Genomic DNA, 23,735 nt, shown 5'->3' with positions numbered 1-23,735 from the left:
AGAGTGCAGACGTTTTCGAGAGGACAATGTTCGTGCGAAGATTTCTTGCATTGAATCTTCTTTAGAGACGTCCTGTCCTATTGGACAAAATGTTTGAAGTTGTCAGTGGAAAAAAAGAGCTTGAATCAGCCAAAAGGTAGCCGGCAAAAGCCATACCTTTGAACCAAAATTTAACCGACAAAAGCCGCATCTTTTCGAGATCAATAAAGCTTTGGTTTGGAATCAAAGGGTAGAATGTTAACTATAATAGTGCAGCCAAAGGGGTCCTGGACAAATTTTTAAAGGTAATCATGAAATAATTTCACCGCATGTGTTTATTGCATCACGAATATATCAAAGGTGCTAGATTGGTTGTTGCGGCTGGAGGTTATTTATTCAAGTACAGGAAACGGGAACATGTTAACAGGCGCAGCTCATGTGTTGGAGTCGCTACTTGCCAGCGTTCGCGCTCGTGATGATGATGATGATGACTTCATATGAATGGCACTCACCCACAAAGGGGGAGAACGAGAACAGGGTGGCAGGATACTCAAGCAACAGCGCCAGTATGGTCGCGCACGCACTTCGTTGTTGTCGTCTTCAAAGGCGACATGTCATCCCTTCCTCCCGTAGACGAAGTCTCTATAGCGTTAGGCCCAAGGTGGCCAGCATCGCTACATCGAGTGAATGCGTTTTGGTTTGAAGTAAGTTTTAATGCTTTCTTCGTTGCAGACCTACTAAACAGTGCTTTTTTTAAAAATTGCGTAAGGAATAATAACAAAAAAGCATCTGGAGAAGAAATTAGGATACTTCTGCGAAAATCTAACAGAGCCGGTTGATCCGCTCGCGGCAACCATTACAACCTTGTCATTGCCGTCTGACACTGCCACAACTCCACCTCCGTACGTCCAACTCCCTGGGAGGGGAGGGGGGATTTACGTTGACGGAGTTTAGCAGAGTTTGGTGGTAGCCGTGTGACAGGGGTATATGTCTCACCTGGGCGGGATAAGGCAGGACTGTTGAGAAGACTTGCATGGTGTTGGAGAGGAGATGCCTCGGCTGCGCGGAGCGCTAATATTTGTCTCTCAATTCTGGAATATTCCTATTCGCTAGAAATGTTCTAGAATGCCGCGAAAGAAAATAAGAACAACGTGTGCGCAAAAAACAATCCGCGATATGATTTCACTGGGGAAGTGGGGAGTGGCTTAACTGTGTGCTTCTGCTGACAGGGAATGCTCTAGCCTTTCTGCCCCTACTTTTACACCCCATTGGGCGGCAGTAATTAGGTGTCTCGTTCCTCAAATCACATATTAATTTCCCACGTTCGGAGCCTTGCCTTTCAGCAAGGCAGGTCCGACGTAAAGCAAATGTATGCTCCGAGTCTCCGTGCTTTTCTGCCTCGCCGCGGTGGTCTAGTGGCTAAGGTACTCTGCTGCTGACCCGCAGGTCGTGGGATCGAATCCCGGCCTCGGCGGCTGCATTTTCGATGGCGGTGGAAATGTTGTGGGCCCGTGCGCACGCTAAGGGACCCCAGGTGGTAGAAATTTGCGGAGCCCTTCACTATACGGCGTCTGTCAACACTATTAGATGGTTTTGGGACGTTAAATCTCACGTATCAATCAATCAATCAACCAACCAACCAACCAACCAACCAACCAATCAATCAATCAATCAATCAATCAATCAATCAATCAATCAGTCAATGAATCAATCAATCAATCAATCAATCAATCTCTCCGTGCTTTCTCCCAATTCTTTGGTGTTCGTTAGTGGTGCTCAAGATATCGTTTACTTGCACATTTCAATGCGCTGGCGCATTAGACACAGTACTGCCACACTCGTCTCTCAAGTTTTATTACCACCCGATTACACGCGTAAGTGCTGCCTTGCGCATCCGCGCCGATTGCCGAAGAACCGTCTAGATAATCGTAGAACCTTACGATGCAATTATGCGCACAACACGACCATCAAATTCTTCGGTAATTTGCGTGGCCGCTATAATAGCGATAATGCTGGAATACTCGACGGCACGTGTAAAAATGCCGACGCGCTTCACCGACTCACCGCTTGTCAGTTGAACGACGGTCGACGCTCTGTTCGCTGCTGTCAGTGCCAGTGTGTATAGTTGTAATGTAACTTTCTGTTTACCGGCCACAAGTACGACGAAAGAGTTTCTTTTTTGTGTTGCCTTCGCCGACGTCATGACAACGTTATACATTACTATGCAGCACTTAATGTCTTTCCTCAGTATCAGCACCACCGAAATAAAACGTGTGTTTCTATGTGATTCTTGAAGAGAAAAGTGAGCTCTGTAACTGTATGCATTAGAGTGCGACACTTCAACAGTAGCTCTTGGGGGATGGGGGTGAGGAGGGATTAAAGAGACAGGATATAAGGTATAGCGATAGAGAAGGGGAAGGAGAGAGTGTGGCGCAGGGACAGCGACACACAAAAGCAAGGAGAAGATAGAAAAGGTGGAAAAGGTCGCAGGAGTCCGAGGACGGGGCACCACTCAGCGAGAGCTCTTGTCGGCGCACAGTTGGCATGCGCCCCTGAGTTGATGGGTGAACAAGAATACTGCCGCGTGCGGAACTGCGCCGCAAATCAGAGGCGCTCACGTAAGCCCGTCGTTCTGAAGAAGGAAACGAGGGCTTGCACAGAGTGCAAGTAGGGAGGAAGCGGGCTGAGATCTGCTACCTGGGAGGGCATAACTCATCGGGGTAGTGAAAAGATATAGAGGAGGTCAGAGACAAAAACGAAATCACCGCATATCCACGAGGTAAGCGATGATGAGTGGGCGAAGTAGTAAAAGTGTTCAATGTCACTCAGTGTTACCGTAAACCACTCGTGCGTGTAAGTGAGTGAGTGCCCAGCGGGACCGTTATATACAGTGTTCATGGTCAGTACTATTACGTTGTGTTGTGCTTTGAATTTAGTTTTGCCTTCGCTATTACTGCTTTGTGGAATTGGATCTAGCCTGATTGTGGCAAAAACAAGGTGTGTGCACGTTCCGCTGGTGGTTGTTCGTTGTTTCCAGTGATACGAAATGCATCGTGGAGCGTATAGAGACGTCATACACTGACACAAGTCAGTCGTTGTCCGTGATGATCATCGTCATCACGGCTGTGGCGGACGCCACCAACGGCCTAGCCTCGACCTTGACGAGATTCGCCCCTAAGAGAGAACGAATACATCAGTGTAATAAAATGAACTGTACTGTTTCGATTCATGAAAAGGAGGAAGATCCTGCCATCATGAGTAGATTCGAACTATGAACTTGTATCGTCAGCGCAAATGACTAAAGCTTTAGATTTAATCGATAAAGGCTTAGAGAGTAGATTTACATCAACTGTACCTATCATGTGGCAGAATCGTACAAATCAGTCTGATCTTGAGCAAGTTGTAATGTCGGAACTATCCTGCGTGATAAGGCAGTTATTCTTTCAGCTTCGGGTCCGGATAGAATTACAGTGCCTGTGATCCAGATATTATTTAAAATAGCTCCCTGTTAAATTGTTAATGTTATAAATTATTCTCTAAAGCATGTATGGATTCCTTATGGTTGAAAAATAGTGAAGGTAATTCCCATACCTAAGAAACAGGATTCAAATTTTAACATAGAAAATATAAGAGCTATATCCTTGCCTTCTAACATGCTCAAACTCGTAAAGAGGGTTCAGCACGGCAGGATCACTAGTTGGATAGAAGACAAGCCAGTACTGTAACCTCAATAAATTGGCTTTAGATCACATTGTTCAATCTGGTGTGCCCATGCAGACTTAGAGAGCCGAATACAGCTTGCTAAAAAAAGAAGTACGCGGTGCTAGTGCATTTTGACGTTGCAAAAGCCTATGGTAGCGTTGAACATTCGATGTTGCTGAACACACTGATGACTTTAAAGTTCACACAGTATATGATGGCGTGCTTAGGAGAATTCTTGATCTCATGGGAACTTTATTGTGTCAAGGATGGATGCTCGTCATCTAGATACAAACAGAGTTGCGGAGTTCCCCAAGGTGCAGTTCTATCACGTCTTCTATTTCTTATACCAATGAGATCCATACCGACCTGCCAGGATATCTATGACTATGTGTATGCTGACGATATAGCCTTCTTTTCTGCTGACAATGATATTTATGCTCTACAGCGAAAATTACAAATATACTTGAACATGCTAGAAAGATGGCTGCAGTCAATTTAAATGGATTTAAATGTAAATAAAGGTGCTCTTTTGGCGTTTTCCATAGCCGCTTCCATTTCATTCGCCACTGCATATAATCAGGAATCAATTCCACAAGTAGACTCCCTTAAATATTCGGGTGTATTGTACAATGAAAAACTTAACGGAAGTCAAAATATAGAATACATCGCAACTAAGGTTCAATGGGTTTACTGCGAAGAAGGAGTAATCGCCAATTTGGCGTACATAGATACACCATGTTAATGTTATATAGATATCATATGCGCCCAGCATTAGAATTCGGATGTGTCATGTTTTCAAGAGGACCAGCGTACAAAACAAAGCCGTTGGTTGTTTTGGAGCGGGAAGCTCAGTGCTTGTGTCTGGGGCTCCTTGGGTTTGCAGCAGTTAATGTTATTTATCAGGAAGCGTGTCTGCCTACGTTTCTCCTTCGATTCCGATTGTTAACAGCACAGAGATTTCTAAAATTTTACCGCAGGTGTTTACCGCACGGGCCTACAACATTTTCGCCGCCATCGAAAATGCAGCCGCCGCAGCCGGGATTCGATCCCGCGACCTGCGGGTCAGCAGCAGAGTACCTTAGCCACTAGACCACCGCGGCGAAGCAGAAAAGCACGGAGACTCGCAGCATACATTTGCTTTACATCGGACCTGCCTTGGTAAAAGGCAAGGGCTCCGAAGGCGGAAATGAATATGTGATTTGAGGAAGAAGACACCTAATTACTGCCGCCCAATAGGCTGTAAAAGTAGGGGCAGAAGGGCTAGAGCGTTCCCTGTCAGCAGAAGCACAGAGTTAAGCCACTCCCCACTTCCCCAGGGAAAGGATATCGCGGACTTGTTTTTTGCGCACACGTTGTTTTTATTTTCTTTCGCGGCATTCAAGAACATTTCTAGCGAATAGGAATATTCCAGAACTGAGAGGCAAATATTAGCGCTCTGCACACCTGCGGCATCTCCTCATGCAAGTCTTCTCAACAGTCCTGCCTTATCCCGCCCAGGTGAGACATATATCCCTGTCACACGGCTACTACCAAACTCTGCTAAACTCCATCGACGTAAATCCCCTTCTCTCCCCCCTCACTCCCAGGGAATAGGACGTACGGAGGTGGAGCTGTGGCAGTGTCAGACGGCAATGACAAGTTTGTGATAGTTGCCACGAGCGGCTCAGCCGGCTCTATTTGATTTTCGCAGTAGTATCCTAATTTCATATCCAGATGTTTTTTTGTTATTATTCGTTACGTAATGTTTAAAAAACGCACTGTTACGTAGGTCTGCAGCGAAGAAAGCATTAAAACTTACTTCAAACCTGAACGCGCTCGCTAAATGTAGCGATGCTGGCCACCTTGTGCCTAACGCTATGGAGACTTCGCCTACGGGAAGAAGGGATGACATGTCGCCTTTGAAGACGACAACAACGAAGTGCGCGTGCGACCGCACTGGCGCTGTTTCTTAAGTATCCTGCCACCCTGTTCTTGTTCTCCCCCTTTGTGGGTGAGTGCCATTCATATGAAGTCATCATCATCATCATCACGAGCGCGAACGCTGGCAAGTAGCGATTCCAATACTTGAGCTACTCTTGTTAACAAGTTCCCGTTTCCTGTGCTTCAATAAATAATCTACAGACGCAACAACCAATCTAGCACCATTGATATATTCGTGAGGCAATAAACACCTGCGGTGAAATTATTTCATGATTACCTTTAAAAATCGGTCCAGGACTCCTTTGGCCACACTATTATAGTTAACATTCTACCCTTTGATTCCAAACCAAAGCTTTATTGATCTCGAAAAGATGTGGCTTTTGTTGGTTACAGTTTGGTTCAAAGGTATGGCTTTTGCCGGCTACCTTTTGGCTAATTCGAGCTCTTGTTTTCCACTGACAACTTCAAACAATTTGTCCAATAGGACAGGACGTCTCTATAGGAAATTCAACGCAAGAAATCTTCGCACGAACACTGTCCTCTCGAAAACGTATGCGCTCTACTACATGGAGCTTAAAAACTTTAAACATTACTGTCACGGATGGAGGCGAACGAAAACGCGTTCATGTCTTCGATGTCGAAATCCGTGGCAAGACGGTATGGTTCCCCCGGGAAATGGCGAAAACTGACTGCGGTGCTGCGATATCTTATAAGGCAGTTCGCAAGTGAAATGCGAAAAGCCATTTAGATAATATCGCGTCACAACCGACGCAACTCCAATTGAAGTCGAGCCCGTCTGCACAAACAAAGCTTATAAAAGATTGGTCAAATATGCGCAGTGTGCACGTTGAAGGGGAAAGGTAAAACGGCACGACCAGGTTTTGTTCGAATGAAAGTGAATTTTTATTACTATTTAGTTTTGAGACGTGTATGGTACAGCGGCACACGTCTTACATTTTCCAGTTATTCCCACAAAACCACCACATTTTTGTAGACAGGTGTGATGTACTTGGACAATTTTCAGCGGCCTCGATCACTGCATGATGCTGCCTTTGTGACGCATCACTACACGGTCCTGATACAAGCCCGCAGAATCTGCAGGTACACCAGCTCGTATTGTTGTGTTCTGGGTGGTCGGTTTCGGTTTTGGAATGACATGTGAGAATGCCAGGGGGCGCCGCTCTGGCATCCAATGCATTTAAATCCAAAGCATTCAAGGTCTAATGCAAGGTCCAATGCATTCAAATCAATATTGTACTGAGTTGTGTACATTTTTTTTCAGTGCATTTTCAGGTTTCTGTTGTACACTTTTTCAGTGCATTTTCAGGACTCATAGTGTGTGAGTTCGGTGTGCTGTGCTCTGAGTTTCATGTGTTCCAACGTACATACCTTGTATCGATCATGTATAAATAAAAACAGTGTATAGGTGAACTTCTTTCGAGAAGGGGATGATTGTTGTGTTCTGGGTTTTCGGTTTCGGTTTCGGAATGGCATGTGAGGATGCCAGGGGGCGCCGCTTTGGCATCGAGGATTTCAAGGCGACTGTAAAATAAAACCAGTGTGCGTTGGGTAACCGTGGAGTGCGGTTGTTGTTCTTCTCTTCGGCGCTTCGCGCCAACCTGCGTGTTCGGGCTGGTCGGCGTCCCCGCCGGCCGCGTACGTCTCCATCGGCCGTCTTCTTCTTCTGCTTTGTCGGGACCAGCCAGCCCCAACACAGCACGAGTGCTGAACAAACAGATAACTACTTCGTGTTACGGTGCCTTCACAATCTACTAAACACATGCAAGCCACTTCTATTAGGCGCTTAATATTTATTTTAAAAAAGATATAGAGCGAATGTCACTCGATCTCCAGTGCGATGCAGATGGCCCCGCTTCAGTCGAACCCTCCGGCGGCGAGCTCCTTCAGCTTGAGCTCGCTGGTGGGCGACCAGAAGTCCCAGCGTTGCGGGTGCGGCACGGGCTCCGTGGGCAGGGGGACCGATTCCGGGTTCAGGTAGAGCGGCAGCCGCCTGTTCTGCGCCTGGTTCCACGGGTGTACCAGCGGCAGGCTGACCTTGTTGGCCAGCGCCCATTCGGCCACCTGGTGCCACGTGCCGCCGCACAGGCACAGCGTGAAGAAAACCAGGGCGCTGCCATCGGCGTCGCGCCTCAGCCTCGCGTGCACCCGAAACGTGCAGTCGGCCACCTGAGAGCTGTCGCTGCGCAGCACCAGCTCCTCTCCGCACGCGATCCGCGACTCGGCGCCCAAAACGCCCGAAATGTAGCAGCAGGCGAAGCCCGGAGACGAGGCAGTGAACACGCGGACCGCGCCTCTGGACCTCTTGGAATCACGCTTGCGCGAGTGGTGGCGAGGTGATAAGAAGGAAGACGCCGGCTTATTGCTGCTAGATCCGGAGCCAGAGGATGACGGATTAGATGTCTCTGCCCCCTCGGCTGCCACCGCCACCGCTGCATCGTCCTCCGAGGCGAGGATCCCGGTCACCTTAGCAAGCAACGAGTACACCCAGTGTTGTGTTCTGGGTTTTCGGTTTCGGTTTCGGAATGACATGTGAGGATGCCAGGGGGCGCCGCTCTGGCATCTAGGATTTCATGGCGACTGTAAAATAAAAACAGTGTGTGTTGGGTAACCGTGGAGTGCGGTTGTTGTTCTTCTCTTCGGCGCTTAGCGCCAACCCGCGTGTTTGGGGTGGACGGTGTCCCCGCCGACCGCGTACGTCTCCGTCGGCCGTCTTCTTCTTCTGCTTCGTCGCGACCAGCCAGCCCCCAATACTGCAATGGCGACGAGGACGTGTAAGAAACCATTTCGTTCTCCGTGTTCGTCTTTTTCTTGCTACTAATGGACCTACCCTGCTAACTCTAGACGCTCTTTGTTCCCAGCGAGGTGGCTACTGCGTGCTGCATCGCTTCATTCCTTCTTCATTCAGCTACGCCGCCTTTGTCGTCTTCTTCAAACAGTGTACGGGCGTCATTTTCTTCTCGTCTGCCCCTCTCCATTCTTCTTGCTTGAAATGGCGTCTCCTATTCTATCTCCCCTATTTCTTTATTCGCCCGGAGACCCGCCACTTCCGTTGGCGGACTGGAAATTGGTGTTTCAGGCCTACGCAGACGCGGCCGGGGAGGACGCCGCAAGCCCGAGCGTCGCAAGGCCCTGCTGCTCAACGCGTTGGGCCCTGCCGGGTTAAAGCTCTTCTACACTTTGGAATCCACCAACGCGTCGCTGACGCCAGCGTCGCGCGACGCCTTCAAGAATGCTGTTGCTCTTTTCGATGAGCATTTTAAAGATGTCTCATGCGATTATCTCGCACGCGTAAAATTCCAAGAAAGGCGACAATTGCCTGGTGAGCCAGTCGCCGAGTTCATTACTTCTCTTCGAACGCTCGCCGCGTCGTGCGGCTTCGGCGCGCTCGAGGACGATATGATCCGCCATCAGCTTTTCACCGAGGTAGCCTCGCAAAACGTCCGCTGCCGCATGCTTCAAAAAGGCTCCTCGATTTCATTATCCGAAGCCCTCTCGATTGCGCGAGAGCACGAGCTTATTCGCTCCCAGTTGGAGCAATTCGCTCCGCATTCAATGCAGCAACTTTCTGCTGCAAGGGGCCAAGGCGGCGGCTCTTTGTTTTACGGGACGCGTCAACATGGTGGCCTTTCATCTTCGTCTCGGCGCGGCGGCCAACATGAACGCCCGCCTGCACAGTCCTTCCGTGGCGGCCAACATGGCGGCCTCTCTGCGTCGCGGGGGCGAGGAAGCCGGCAATATGGCGACCCCATTCCGCCAAATTCTGGTTTTCAGGAACAGCACCGAGCTCCTAACTCGCGTTCGCAATTTTCTTCTCCAAGCGCAACCGCGCATTGCTTTCGTTGCGGATCGGCTCAGCATTGAGCCAATTTCGCGCAGTGTCGCGCAAGAAACCGCTCTTGTCTTGCGTGCGGGAAAATCGGACATTTTCAGTCCGTATACAATTCCCGTCCAGCAAATCTGAACCAGTTTCTTCGTCCGCTCCTCCGAGCACTGCACAAACCAATACGGTCACTGTTTTAAATGTGGATGGCCTCCACACTACGTCCGAGCCCAGCATCGTAGCTTCAGTGGGCCATGTGCCCTTGTCATTTCTCGTGTACACTGGTGCCTCAGTCTCTTTAATAAGTGCCGCTGACTTTCATAGTCATTTTTCCAACATTCGGCTTTTGCCTTCACACGTCGTTCTACAAACATATTCCAAGGAAACGATTGATAATTTAGGTCATTTTACAGCTCAGGTCTCCTATCGCAGTCGCACTGCTTCCATTACATTTTATGTAACTGCCAATGGCAGCTCGCTTTTGGGACGTGATGCCATCAGGGCTTTGTTCATCAACACCGTCGGAGCGTCTATGACGAGTGCTCAAGTCGACGTCCACGATGATCTTCCGGCCAACGCGCCTTCTGAATTCCACCACCTGTTCACCCGTGAACTGGGTTGTGTGCGTGGTTTTGTACATAAAGTAATGCGTCGACCAGGTGTGTGCGCTGTGCGTGCCAAGCTGCGCCGCATTCCTCTTCTTCTCCGTGAGCAAGTCTCTACAATAACATTTAACAGTCGCCGTGTTCCAACTCTTAGACATCACGTAGACAGTCTACGAAGACTGCTTAGAAGACAGCATCGAGCCCATGCTGTCCGAGAAACGGAACACATTTAGACGGCTTTCACGCGACGATGCGCCACCTCGCGTCGAGAAGAAAAAGCTAAAATACACAAACGTAACAGTTGTAATTTCTGGCTTACTTCGTGTCGAAATAAAAAACAAATAAGCGTTACTCACATAGAGCGTCCGGGAAAGCGTCTGTTTGTGTGCAGATGGCTATCCTGGCGAGATTTGATCTATCTGAGCGTTTTGCTGAGCCGCCATCTTGTTTAGACAGCAAAGTACCCTGCATCGTATTTGTCTACGATGCGGTCTTCTCGGAGCTGTCTATTTTGCCAGCTACGTGAAAATTAGAATGGGACTTAAGATGCGGCCGCCTTAGCTGTCTATTTAGCCTTCTACGGTGAGTATTGGAACACAGCCAGTCACAACGTTGCATTCTTGGCCAATCCTCAAACTGGGTATGTGCCATTTAGCTAGGGCAACAAACAAACAAACAAACAAACAAACAAACAAAGCTATCGTAGTACAGCACTTTTGCACGTGGGTGGCCGGAACGAAGACAACGAAATGGTTTCGCACGAGGTGGCATAGAACGTGCGTGATTTTTTCGTGTCGCCGCCATAATTGCTGCATAACGGTGCAGCCGGATCTTCTGTTATAGGAGGGCTGCTCTGAAATCCTGAGCATCAGACGTCTTTGTCGTGTCATCCGTAAATCAGCGTGCATTCAGACCGCGTCATGAGCGGCCGTACAGCCTGCAAGCGACTGCTGGCCGGCGTCGGCCAACTCCTGGACTGGCGGCCGCAGGATTTCGTCGACACGGTGCCGAAAGTGTTCTGCTGCACCCTGTGCGGAGTCATGCTGGCGTTTCCCAAGCGGCTCACTCCCTGTTGTCACGTCTTTTGCCAGCCATGCTTCGACTCGCTCGTCCAGCGAGAACACCGTTGTTCCCTGGACCAAATCCCGTTCGCTGACGACGCGGTGGAGACGCTGGACTCTGTCCGCGGGGGCATCTATCAACTGCGGGCTCTCTGCCCGAACTCGTCCAGCGGCTGCACGCTTGTGGCCTTTCTGCCGGAGCTCAAGGAGCACGTGGCTGGTCTATGCGACTTTATCCAAGTGCAGTGCCCGCGCTTCGGCACTGCTGTCCTTCAGAAGGCTGCGCTGAGCCACTATCTCCACGGCTTCGCGGGTGCGCACCGTAAAGTCGAATCGCCGGTCTGGTCGGACACTTCCAGCGTGGCGTCTGACGAGGATGATTTTCGCAGGTTTCGCAAGTCAGTCCACAAGGCACCTCGGTCGGTGAAGGGTTTGGACAAGGCCAAGAGTCCGAGAGGATTTTCCGTCCGATTGCACAAAGCCAGTTCAGCGGCAACATCGGCGACGGCTGAAGGCAACCCCAAGATAGTCGCCGCCATCAGGGCTCTGCTTCACGAGAGCCACGGAGGCTCCATTCGATCGGCGTCCTGCAGTACGAGTCGGGTGCCCTCGGAAGAGACCTCTCTCATAAAGACGGGTCCCGAAACCTTTTCGTTGCCAAAATCCGACCTACCGCAGTGGATGAGCGCGAAAGCGTCGAAAAGCGCCGAAGGAGTTCCCGAGGACGACAAGGCGCCCTCTGAGAGACAACTGCTGGACGGGGTAGACTCGTTGCTCACTAGGGCGACTGATACCGTTGCCTCGACAGATGCAATAGCTACGTCGGCAGCAGAGGGAGCCAAGTCGTCTTCCTCAGGTTCCAGCGGCAAGAAGTCGGGGTCGTCTGTCTTCGCGTCGTCCCACCGCCGCTCGCGCAAGCACGACTCCAAGAGGTCCAAAGGCGCAACCCGCGCGGTCGCTGCATCGTCTCCGGGCTTCGCCTGCTGCTACATCACGGGCGTCTGGGAAGCTGAGGCGCGGATCGTGTGCGGCGAGGAGGTGGTGCTGCGCAGTGACAGGTCTCAGCTGGCCGACTGCACGTTTCGGGTGCACGCCCGGTTGAGGCGCGACACCGACGGCAGCGTGCTGTTTTGCTTCACGCTGTGCCTGTGCGGTGGCACGTTGCGCCAGGTGGCCGAGTGGGCGCTGGCCAACACGGTCAGTCTGGTGCTGGTGCACCGGTGGTACCAGGCGCAGAACAGGCGGCTGCCGCTCTGCCTAAACCCGGAATCGCCCCCCCCCTGCCCACGGAGCCCCACCTCAAACTCTCCGTCACCCTGACAGGAAAGTAACTTAAAATTAAAGTGGTGACTAGCCTGCTCCTACGGGCAGCAATAGCAGGCATAAAACCAATTAAAATAAATGAAAAGTATGTAGTGGAGCATACGCACCAACGCGTATGCGCCTTCGGAAGACGACGAAAAGTCCGTGCTCAGATTGCGCGAGAACCTGTGCCGCCTTTGCCAGACTTGCTGTTCGCCCATTTCCCGTCGCGACCTCGTTGCGACTCCTCTGTTCTAATAAACATCATCGCATTTGGTGGAGGCTGCTGAGATCCCTAAGCAGACCTGGAGCTCCGCTCTCGCAAGTTGGCCGAAAGACTACCGTACAACATGACTGACGCAGTCGCCAACCAGCCCATCCCAGCACAGCCAGCACCATCGGCTGCCCCGTCGACCTGCCCCGGTGCTACCCGTCAGCGGGACCCACCAATCTTCAGCGGCAGTGGTGAGCAAGACGTCGAAGACTGGCTCTCCTTGTACGAACGCGTGAGTGCCAGCAACAAATGGGACAACGACTCTAAGCTTGCCTATGTCATCTTTTACTTGGCTGACGTCGCCAAGCTATGGTTCACCAACCGCGAAACCGCCATCGCCAGCTGGTCCACCTTCAAGACTCTCGTGACCGAAGCGTTCGGCCGACCAGAGGTCCGCAAGCTCCGCGCTGACCAGCGTCTGCGCCACCGAGCCCAGCAACCTGGTGAGACCTTTACTAGCTATATTGAGGATGTGCTCGACCTCTGCAGGCGTGTTAACTCATCCATGCCTGAAGAAGAGAAAATTCGACATATTCTCAAAGGCATCGAGGACGGCGCATTCCCGATGTTGCTGGCGAAGAGCCCGACAACAGTGGCAGTCCTCGTAAGCCTGTGCCTGAGCTTCGATGAATTGCGTCGTCAGCGTTCCATCGCCCGACAGAGTGTCCCATCACCAGATTCGATCTCGGCCGTCGCACTCGCCAATGGCAACGTTCACCAAGGAACTCTGTCGAACCAGATTAAAGACTTCATCAGGGAGGAAGTCGCCCGACAGCTTTCCCTGCTGCCGCATAGTGACGCGCCCACGACAAGCCTCCCTTCGAATATGCAGCAGGCCATACGCACTGAAATTTGCAATGCACTCCCTACAGTTCCGGCCTCTTACCCGTGCACTTCGGTGCCATCTGATCTCTCAACTGCTGGCTACGCACCAACTGCGCCGCCTTCACCTCCGCCTTCACCTCTCAGCTACGCAGCTGTGGTCGCGCGGCCCCCACCGCATCCAGTCGGCTTATCGGCTCCACCTCCTCCGGCCTCGCCTCCAGTCTACCGGCCCCCACCTCGCTTTTTCCGTTCATCTAATGAGTGGCGCACCCGAGACAATCGTCCCATCTGCTTCGCGTGTGGCATCGCTGGCCACATTGCACGCTTCTGCCGCCGCCGTCCCACGCCTGCGCACGCATACTTCGGAGCTCCTACCTACGCACCGCAGCAGACCACCACGTCTGCATATGAACAGAGGCACTCCGACTCGGATCGCCACCCATCGACTGCTCGTTTCCCATCACCTCGTCGCCGATCGCCATCGCCTATGCGTCGTCGACCACCTCTTGAGGAGGGAAACTAATCAGTGCAGTTCCGGAGGCAAGAACTGCAACTTGTGCGCAATTCCCAAGGCCTCCATTTTCGCCGCAAAATGTTGTTGATGTCGATGTTGAGGGAGTCGCCACATTAGCGTTAATTGATACCGGGGCCGCCGTTTCTGTGATGAACGCAAACTTTTGTAGGAAACTGAAGAAAGTGACCACATCTCTCAGTGGCTTGGTGCTGTCCACGGCTAGCGCGCAACGCATTCATCCCTCGGCTGTGTGTACGGCGCGCGTCATCATCCGAGACGTTTTGTACGTCGTACAGTTTTTTGTTCTACCATCTTGCTCTCATGACCTTATCCTGGGTTGGGATTTCTTATCACGTCCTGAAGCTATCATCGATTGTTCCCGTGCCGAAGTGTCCCTTGTGCCAACATGTGAATTTCCACCACCCGACCGCTCTCCTCTGCTCTGCAAAGTCATCGCTGATGACGACATCACCTTGCCTCCTGAAGCTTCGGTCCCTATTAGCCTTTCATGTCTGGCGCAACCTGACGCACGGTGGTGTTTATGCCATCTCCAGTTTTTACTGAACGCAAGGGCATCGTTCTCCCATTTGCTGTTCTTACAATTGCGTCTGGTTTAGCCGTAATGCTGGTCACCAACCACTGCAACTACCCCATTGGCTTACTTCGTGGTGAAACGTTAGGATATGTGCAACCTGTCGACCATATCGATGATATTATTCTTCCCGACGAAACGCCATGTCACATTGCTGCAATCACTCATGCGTCTGAGCCATCAAGTTCGTCAGCATTCGACAATGCTATTGACGCAGACCTTCCCCACTCGCATCGCCGCCAACTTGTTGCTCTCCTTAACAAGTTTCGTTCTTTTTTCGACTTTCAAGAACCTGCTTTGGGCCGCACCACCACTATCGCTCATACTATTGACACCGGCTCACATTCGCCTCTGCGACAGCGCCCTTACCGCGTTTCCGCCGAAGAGCGCCGCGTCATTACGGAGCAAGTAGATGACATGCTTAAACGTGGAGTCATACAGCCTTCTCAAAGCGCTTGGTCATCACCTGTGGTTCTGGTCAAGAAAAAAGATGGCACCGTACGATTTTGCGTGGACTATCGCCGCTTAAACAATATTACGAAAAAAGATGTCTACCCGCTACCACGAATAGACGATGCTCTTGACTGTTTACAAGGCGCCGAGTACTTCACATCCTTGGATCTGCGTTCTGCGTATTGGCAGGTGCCAATGGCTGAATGTGATCGCCCTAAAACAGCCTTTGTAACGCCGGATGGCCTATATGAGTTCAAAGTCATGCCATTTGGGCTCTGCAACGCGCCTGCCACATTTGAGCGCATGATGGACACCATCTTGCGTGCCCACAAGTGGAAAACCTGCTTATGTTACCTGGACGACATCGTAGTCTTTTCATCTGATTTCCCGACACATCTTGCTCGCCTTCACGAGATTCTGACGTGTCTAACCTCTGCAGGCCTACAACTTAACTGCAAGAAGTGCCACTTCGCAGCACGAAAACTAACCATCTTGGGACATGTCATAACCAGAGACGGTGTTCTTCCGGATCCCGATAAGCTTCGAGCTGTCGCTGACTTTCCGTTGCCCACATCACTGAAAGCACTAAGAAGTTTCATCGGTCTCTGCTCCTACTTTCGTCGCTTCGTGCGCAACTTCGCGTCCATCATCGCACCTCTCACGAGTCTGCTTTCCAACAGCAAAGGCATATCTGCGTGGTCACCTGCATGTGACGACGCATTTCGCCAGCTGCGCCGCCTGCTGACCTCACCACCTATTCTTCGTCACTTCGACCCTGCTGCGGCCACAGAAATTCACACCGATGCAAGTGGCATCGGTCTTGGTGCAGTTTTGGCACAACGGAAAGGCACCCAAGCTGAATACGTAGTCGCCTATGCAAGTCGCGCTCTCAAGAAGGCAGAATTGAATTACTCCGTGACAGAGAAGGAGTGTTTGGCCATAATCTGGGCGTTGACGAAGTTTCGCCCGTACCTTTACGGCCGTCCTTTCGACGTGGTCACAGACCACCACGCTCTATGTTGGCTGTCCACCTTGAAAGACCCATCCGGACGCCTGGGGCGTTGGGCTCTTCGATTGCAAGAATACGACATCCGTGTCGTATATCGTTCCGGTCGCAAGCATGCGGATGCCGATGCACTTTCGCGATCGCCATTAACACCAGATGTGGCTTCTCTGTCTCCCCCTTTTACCACCTTGTCACCACTCGACACGACTGACATGCTTTCGGAGCAGCGTAAAGACCCACACCTTGCCTTGTTAGTCGACTACCTTACCGATCCATCTGCTGTCCCTTCCACGAGAGCGCTACGCCGGCAAGCAGCCCACTTTTCCTTACGAGACAACATTCTGTACCGCCGTAACTACATGCCTGGTGGTCGGAAGTGGCTCCTTGCTGTCCCAACTCATATGCGCTCTGATATCTGCATGAATTTCCATGCAGATCCCCAAAGTGCTCACGCAGGTGTCCTGAAAACCTACGAAAGGCTGCGCTAACGCTATTACTGGCGAGGAATGTATCGCTTTGTGCAGAAATACGTTCAGTCTTGCACCACTTGCCAACAGAACAAGACACCTCCGCGCCACCTTACAGGCATGTTACAGCCGCTCCCGTGCCCGGCTCGCCCATTCGACCGCGTGGGTATAGACCTCTATGGTCCCCTCCCATATAGCATCTCTGGAAACCGGTGGATTATTGTCGGAGTCGATCATCTGACACGCTACGCTGAGACTGCAGCTCTACCGGCAGCGACCGCCCACGAAGTTGCACTCTTCATTCTCCGCAGCTTCATTCTACGCCATGGTGCTCCGCAGGAATTACTCAGTGATAGGGGTCGAGTGTTCCTGTCGGAGGTCATCCAAGCTATCCTCGCTGAATGCAACATTATCCACCGGAAATCTACCGCATACCATCCACAGACAAATGGTCTTACTGAGCGGTTCAACCGCACACTTGGCGACATGCTGAGGATGTACACCTCCTCCGACCACACTAACTGGGACGCTGTATTGCCCTTTGTTACCTTCGCTTATAACACCGCGACGCAAGCGACTACCGGTTTTTCCCCGTTCTTTCTATTGTACGGCCGCGAACCTTCCCACCCACTCGACACTATACTACCGTATCGCCCTGATGCATCTGAGTGCTCCCCGCTTTCGGAAGTCGCCAGATACGCTGAAGACTGCCGTCAGTTGGCTCGGTCTCTGACAAGTGAGGCTCAAGGCCTACAAAAGACTCGACACGACGACGCTCACCGCATAGCTCCTACATTTCGTGCTGGCTCCCTTGTGTGGCTTTGGGTGCCCCCGCACGTTCCTGGCCTGTCTTCTAAACTTCTGGCCCGGTACCATGGTCCCTACCGTGTCATTGACGCGACCTCCCCGGTGAATTACGTCATCGAGCCATTAACACAATCACCAGATTTGCGCCGTCGAGGACGCGAGACCGTACACGTCGACCGTCTCAAGCCCTACTACGACCCCCTCATTGTGCCTACTCCCTGAGTCGCCAGGATGGCTACCCTTCACCCCGGGGGTATTGTAGTGGAGCATACGCACCAACGCGTATGCGCCTTCGGAAGACGACGAAAAGTCCGTGCTCAGATTGCGCGAGAACCTGTGCCGCCTTTGCCAGACTTGCTGTTCGCCCATTTTCCGTCGCGACCTCGTTGCGACTCCTCTGTTCTAATAAACATCATCGCAAGTAGTATAAAATACCCAAAGCGCAAAAGTTTGTTTGAAAAACACCAATTGGAAAAATAATGGTTGGGCACGGTAAACGGTAACAGATATGTGTCCGTAGGCGTTGGCTCAGCGAGCACAGAATGGTCTTGCGTAGGCCATTTATTGAAAGAAATCTGAGAAAAGGAAAACTTGTGATGAGGCTGTAGAAATGTACCCAGGAGAAGATGTGCCTTGTCGGTTGTGACTCGATGTTCTTTGCTTTGATTTTTTACTTGTAGTTGAAGTACTCCGGTATCTGTAAAACTGAATAATAATCGTTGGGCACAGGTAGCATAAATCTGGAACATAAAAATATATTCCAGATCACATGCTGTAAAAGCACGAGCTAGCCGCACATTCGGCCCGTCAGGTCATCCGCTCAGCGGCGTCAAATTCTTTTATTTGCTGAAACCAGTATGATTTTCACCACATAATGTCATTAAAAAATTTAGTCGTAGATGAAAAAGGAAAACTGAAAATATGAAAAAAAGGAAGAAAAGGGTAAAAAGTTAAACAAATTTATTACATATTTAATTGAGCAAAATAAAGGAAAGAGAAAAAAGAAAGAGGCGAAATTCCATTATGATAATGACTGTGTACATCTGAACCACCGTCGATCCACTGCCTTTTTTTCTAATATGTTCAATTATCCATTCTATGTATTTGTTATGATGAGATGTTACGAGATAGAATACTGTAAGGTTTCGTTTTTTTTATAATTTCGATAAGACATTTTTTTTTCTACGGTTCAGATCTCAAGTATGAGAGTAGTTTTTTTTTTTTTGAAGTCTGAAAGGATGGCTTTAGTAAACACAGTAGTTTACTCTATGAAGGCTTGCCATCCTTGGAGAGCGTGTATGTGTATGCGAGGCCTCAATGCCTGCTTTTGTTACCACAGAGTCTTTTTTTTAATAACACTGTTAAGTGTTACATTTAGCACTTTGTATGTTGTGCGTTATATTGCATCTACCTAATAAAAAAGTGCGTGATGTAAAGTATTCATTTTATCGTCAACCGTTCTGCCGTCGCACGGATAGAGCCAGCCACGGCTCTTTGGCCCACTTATTTTCTGTTTCTATACAGAATAATATTGAGTTGGGCCTGTCCTAGTCGCTGGACATGGGCCGCCACGCCCTAAACGGTTGGTAGAAATTATTTTTTATTGTTAGTATTTTTTAAGACTCATAATGGTGTTTGCTCTTGTTTCCTTAATATTTTGATAAGCCGCTTCCCAAGTCGCTGGGAAAAGAGTCAGCCACTACGCTTAGGCCCTGTAGTAAAGTTTTCCTTATTCGAGGTAACTTACAAGCCCGTCCAAGAAGCTAGACTGCGGTCGCCACACCCTTGGCGGCTTGTACTTTATTAGACTGGACTCTCAATTTAAATTGAGATCATGATCCGTCCGGATGTAATTGTGGTCTAATGTAATCCGGTAACAACTCATCGATTGTTTTTTCCATTTTAATCAGCACTGCTCTGTTTTTTCGTACAGCTAATAGATCAGGAAATTCTGTTGTAATAAGCGAAGGATGTCCTGGTCTAGTTAGCGTGGCTACGAGTGGTGCAGTAATGCAACATTCATTAAAATAATGTAGAATTGTATTACATTACTGACCACATGGACAGTATGAATGTAATGCCAAATTAAAGAGGTGTAAGTAAAAAGGAAAACGTCTATGTCCAGTTAAAATATGTCTTACAGACTTAAATGGTGGGAAGTACACTGGTATCTTGTCTATATTTGGAACCCAATTAAATAAAGTGGTAGCGGAATGATTTCTTTGCCAAACTTTATTCCAAAAAGCGTACATTTGGTTATAGAATTTTGTTCTAATCGCTTTAACTGAAAGTTTAGAATACCTAATTAGGCTATATTTTGAGGCTGAGGTTGCGGCTGCGTCTGCCAAATCATTACCGTAGAGATTGCTGTGTCCACGTACATGATAAAGGTTTATGGGGACACGCATCTTTATGGGGACACGCAAACCTGCTTCATGGGCCCACGGAGCCCGTGCCACATCCGGGGCGCTGGGACTTCTGGTCGCCAACCAACGAGCTCAAGCTCGAAGAGCTCGCCGCCGGAGGATTCGTCTCCAGCGGGGCCATCTGCATTGCGCTCGAGATCGAATGACCCTCGCGCGATTTGGTTTTATAAAAGATAATGTTCTAGTGACGTGGCGTCTGTTTATTTAGCCAATTGCGATTGCACCGTGGCACATTGTATCTTTTTGTCTGCAGCATCAGAGTGGATGTATGGAGTAGCTTCTTTGTGTAATCATAAAAGCAGTGTGGCGAGGGAGTACAAACGCAACGCCGTTCAGGGGTCGAGGCTGCCATAAATCTATAAAGCACACCGTATGGTATTGAGAAGGTTCTGGTATGTTGGGAATAACTGGCCCATGACGAGTGTGTCCCACCGTGATATCAACGATGCCGTAGGTAGTGCCGTCTTATATTTCCCTTCGACATGGGCGTTGAGCATATTTGTTGAAGTTCCGGACGGGCTTTGCTTGGACGAACAAAACCATAAAGTTTTCTATGGGGGATGAATTGTGAGCTTTGAGTATTCCTCGCCTATATAAAATGGTGTTTTAAGCGAATATCGCGTTAGCACTTATTGTAATTTTTTACTTTTTTTTTGATAAACCAGGATTTGCACAACAAATGGCCGCAGCTGTAAATAGGCATGTTCAGTTTTTTCAACGTACGCACGTACGTTTTGAATAAAGTCTATATTGTACGCTCGCAGTAATCTTCATTTCAGTTTCCGTCCGACTCCATTTGTTGAGGTTGCCATAAGTCTATAAAGTACAGTGTATAGTCATGAGAAAGTTCGGCGTATATAGTTCGCGTATTAGCACATGTGCGGAAATTCCGCCTCTGTAGCATTATCTTCATTGTCGAGAAAAGTTGCCCGCGAGTTCCTCTGAAGAGAGCGCCCTGAAAGGTCCACTCACCAGGCCTCATACCGAATTTTAGTTAGACAGTGGAAGTTGTTGGGTGTCCAATGAGAAATGTTTTGCCACAAAAATTTTTCGAATCGGTTCATTACGAGCGGAGAAAACAGATTTTTGAAGCGGCGCGAAACGAGGGTGAGAGGAGGAGAACTCAAACCCCTTGCCGCTCCTCCGCGTAGCCTTCGCAAGCCAAATCTCTTCCCCACCCTCTCCGGCATCCGACCAAGAGGTGACGTGCGCGTGATGTGCCGAACAAGCCCAGCCCCCGAGCACGCGAGCAGCGTTGCTTTGTTGACCAGTGTTATTTTGTGGCCTTCTGCCTGTTTCTGCGGGATGGTTTGGAAACGCTCGCTTGGACGTGGTCAAGTACATGAGCACAGTGAGTGCGTGAACGCGTAGCAGCGTTCCACTGCGGTCGTCTGCTCAATGTGCTGACCGCGGGGACACGAACTCATGCGCAACGCTGCCACATTAGCCCCGCATCTCGTTGCATTTCATGGGAAAAAATGAAAGAAAAACGCGCACAATTTTTTATTGCGTCTCATTACTTATTTCAAGCTTTATTCACCTCTTAAAGCAACAAATAAATTAACTACGCATGTTGTGTTAAAAAGTTTTTGTCGTGTCACGTAGTGTACTGTTGACAACGTCAGAGCAGACTCGTCTACGTAGAGGACCAACGTCACTTCATCGCCGTGTATGTAGGGCCATTCTTACGCCTACGTCATGCCCTCATTATCTACGCGTGCGCCGGCAAAGGGGAGGGGGAGCAACTTTCATCTTGAAATTTGACCCATTTCCGCGGTGTGTAGCGTTGCAAAGCTTGGCAGACGTGATCATGAACGCCTCGTCTACGCATTACGCTTGTCAGCTCAAAAAGCTTGGCAGACGTGATCATGAACGCCTCGTCTACGCATTACGCTTGTCAGCTCAAAATTGTCAAACCTGGTGAGTGGCCCTATAAGAGAGTGGCAACTTCTTGCTTCGCACTCGGTGTTCCGCTTGTAAACGCTCCTTGACTTGCAAGAGTGCGCAAATAGCCCGATTTATTCTATGCAGCGCCTGCTTTCTTTTGTACGTTTTCGGGGCGAAGCTCAAACGAGTCGCGTCCAGGAGGGTAGGCATGAGAGAAAAGAGCCTGATCACGCTCATACAATCCTTCATCAGTCACGTCGCGTATATTGCAGCCTACCACATACGGCTGCAACACGAACGGAACAAAACCAACGCCATCAGAATGGCGTTAAATACGGCGCTGTGCCTGTTCGAGTCCGCGAGCACGACCCGCCTCTTACAACTAGGGATACACAACACGCTCGAGGAAATAGCCGAAGCGCAACGAACCGCTCAACTAAAGCGGCTGTCCACAACCAAGGCCAGTAGGAGGATACTGGAGGATCTGGGAATAGGATGCCTGAGCGAAGCAGAGATGAAGCTCCCCGTCTCTGAAGAGGTCCGACGCCAGATTAGAACCGACCCCATTTTGAAGAGCATGAACTTCGATTACAAGGGAAGAAGGGTGGCGAGGGCCAGGGCAATCATCGACCTGCACGCCAACGAAGCGCACGCGAAGTACGTGAACACTGCGCAATACCAACAAAACGCATTGGCAGTGGTCATCGAGACGTCGACCAGCGCAACAAGGACGGCAGCGAGCGTGAAAAATTCCAGAGCAGAACAAGTGGAGGAGGTGGCCATCGCCTTGGCCATCGCCGACACGGCCTGCCACACGGATGCTGAGTTACTCTAGACAGGCGGTGTGAAACTTCGCAAAAGGTCAAACCTGTAGAAAGGCAGAGCATATATTGCGTGCGGCCGAACTTCAAAACAGAAAAAATAAAATTTAAGTGGCTCCCGGCGCATACGGGTGACGCATCGGAACGCAATGACAACCACAACGAGATGGTACTCGCAGCGGCGTGAGCGCTAACCAACCGTGCCTCGGCGATAGACCGTCCAACGTGGTTTAAAGCCAAGGACCGCATGGTGGACTACAACATCACGAAAGCTTACTGCATCGCTCGCAGGACCTTCCCATTCCCGCACCCACGGCTGGGTCAAGCGGAGGTGGTGCTACTGAGACAGCTCCTGACTGGATCACTACCGAGCCCGGCACTGATGCACCGCATGTACCCCGAGACATACCCGACCGACAAGTGCAGGTCTGCTGGAGGGAGACGGGAGATCACACGTACATCTTGTGGAACTGCATAAAACACCCAGAGGCAGCAAGATCAAGAGCAATCCGGTCACAGCTTGATGCGGCCGCGAAGAGCCACGACCAGGAAGAACAGCTTTGGGCCGTCCAGCAGGTCCTCGGGGCGCTCGAAAGGCAAGGACCCAGTGAGCCGGCAATGGCGAGCGGAGACCTGCGCCGAGTAAGGGCGACACCGAGGACGGCGTAGGTCCTCTTGGGGACGTGCGAGGGCCCAACTGCAGACATAGATAAAGTTTATCCAATCCAATCCCTTAGCCGTCGGTCGCGCGACCGCGATGTAGTTGTTGGTAGCCTCCGCCACCGCCGGAATAGAGGAGCGGCACGCTGGCACTCCTTTCCATTGATGAGAAAACCCGCGCATGTTAATCATAAATAAAAATATAGTTGTTTGCGATGAACTAACCTACTGAGCCGAGTATCGGAAACTTTTCTTCCAATAAAATTGGACTTGAATTTTATGCTTACTAAAAAAACGACTAGTAACCAAAGGACGGACTTTGAGCGCTATCCGACCAGAAGAAGTTGCCACGTTAAACTCGCTGGGCGTAACCTCTTCGGTTTGAGCAAGGTTTTGCGAGGTTGGGTCGCAGTGCCATGCGGCGGCGAAAGGTGGGAACTAGACGCGAAGCGCAGGTAGGGTAGCCACCATAGCGCAGGCGGTAAGAGAGAGCGCGCGTGCCGGTCTTCTATAGTCCGGCCGTGCCACTCTCTCATTTAAACTGGAACGGGCAGGCTTCGCAACGCAGGTGCTGGTCACCAATCTGCATGCCT

At 50.3% G+C, this 23,735-nt stretch overlaps 1 protein-coding gene and 1 pseudogene across 2 annotated transcripts in view; both read left to right on the top strand.

Moving 5' to 3' along the window:
- The window catches only part of LOC142772035 (uncharacterized), a 140,991-nt gene that overhangs the window by 38,848 nt on the left and 78,408 nt on the right, over positions 1-23,735 (top strand). The window lies entirely within an intron of this gene.
- On the top strand, positions 18,909-23,311 carry LOC142772118 (uncharacterized; annotated as a pseudogene).

The sequence above is a fragment of the Rhipicephalus microplus genome, chromosome 9 (genome assembly GCF_043290135.1).
Source record: "Rhipicephalus microplus isolate Deutch F79 chromosome 9, USDA_Rmic, whole genome shotgun sequence".
In the NCBI taxonomy this organism is placed as follows: Eukaryota; Metazoa; Arthropoda; class Arachnida; order Ixodida; family Ixodidae; genus Rhipicephalus; species Rhipicephalus microplus.
The sequence above is the reverse complement of the archived record's forward strand: the minus strand, read 5'-3'. Positions and strand labels throughout refer to the sequence as shown.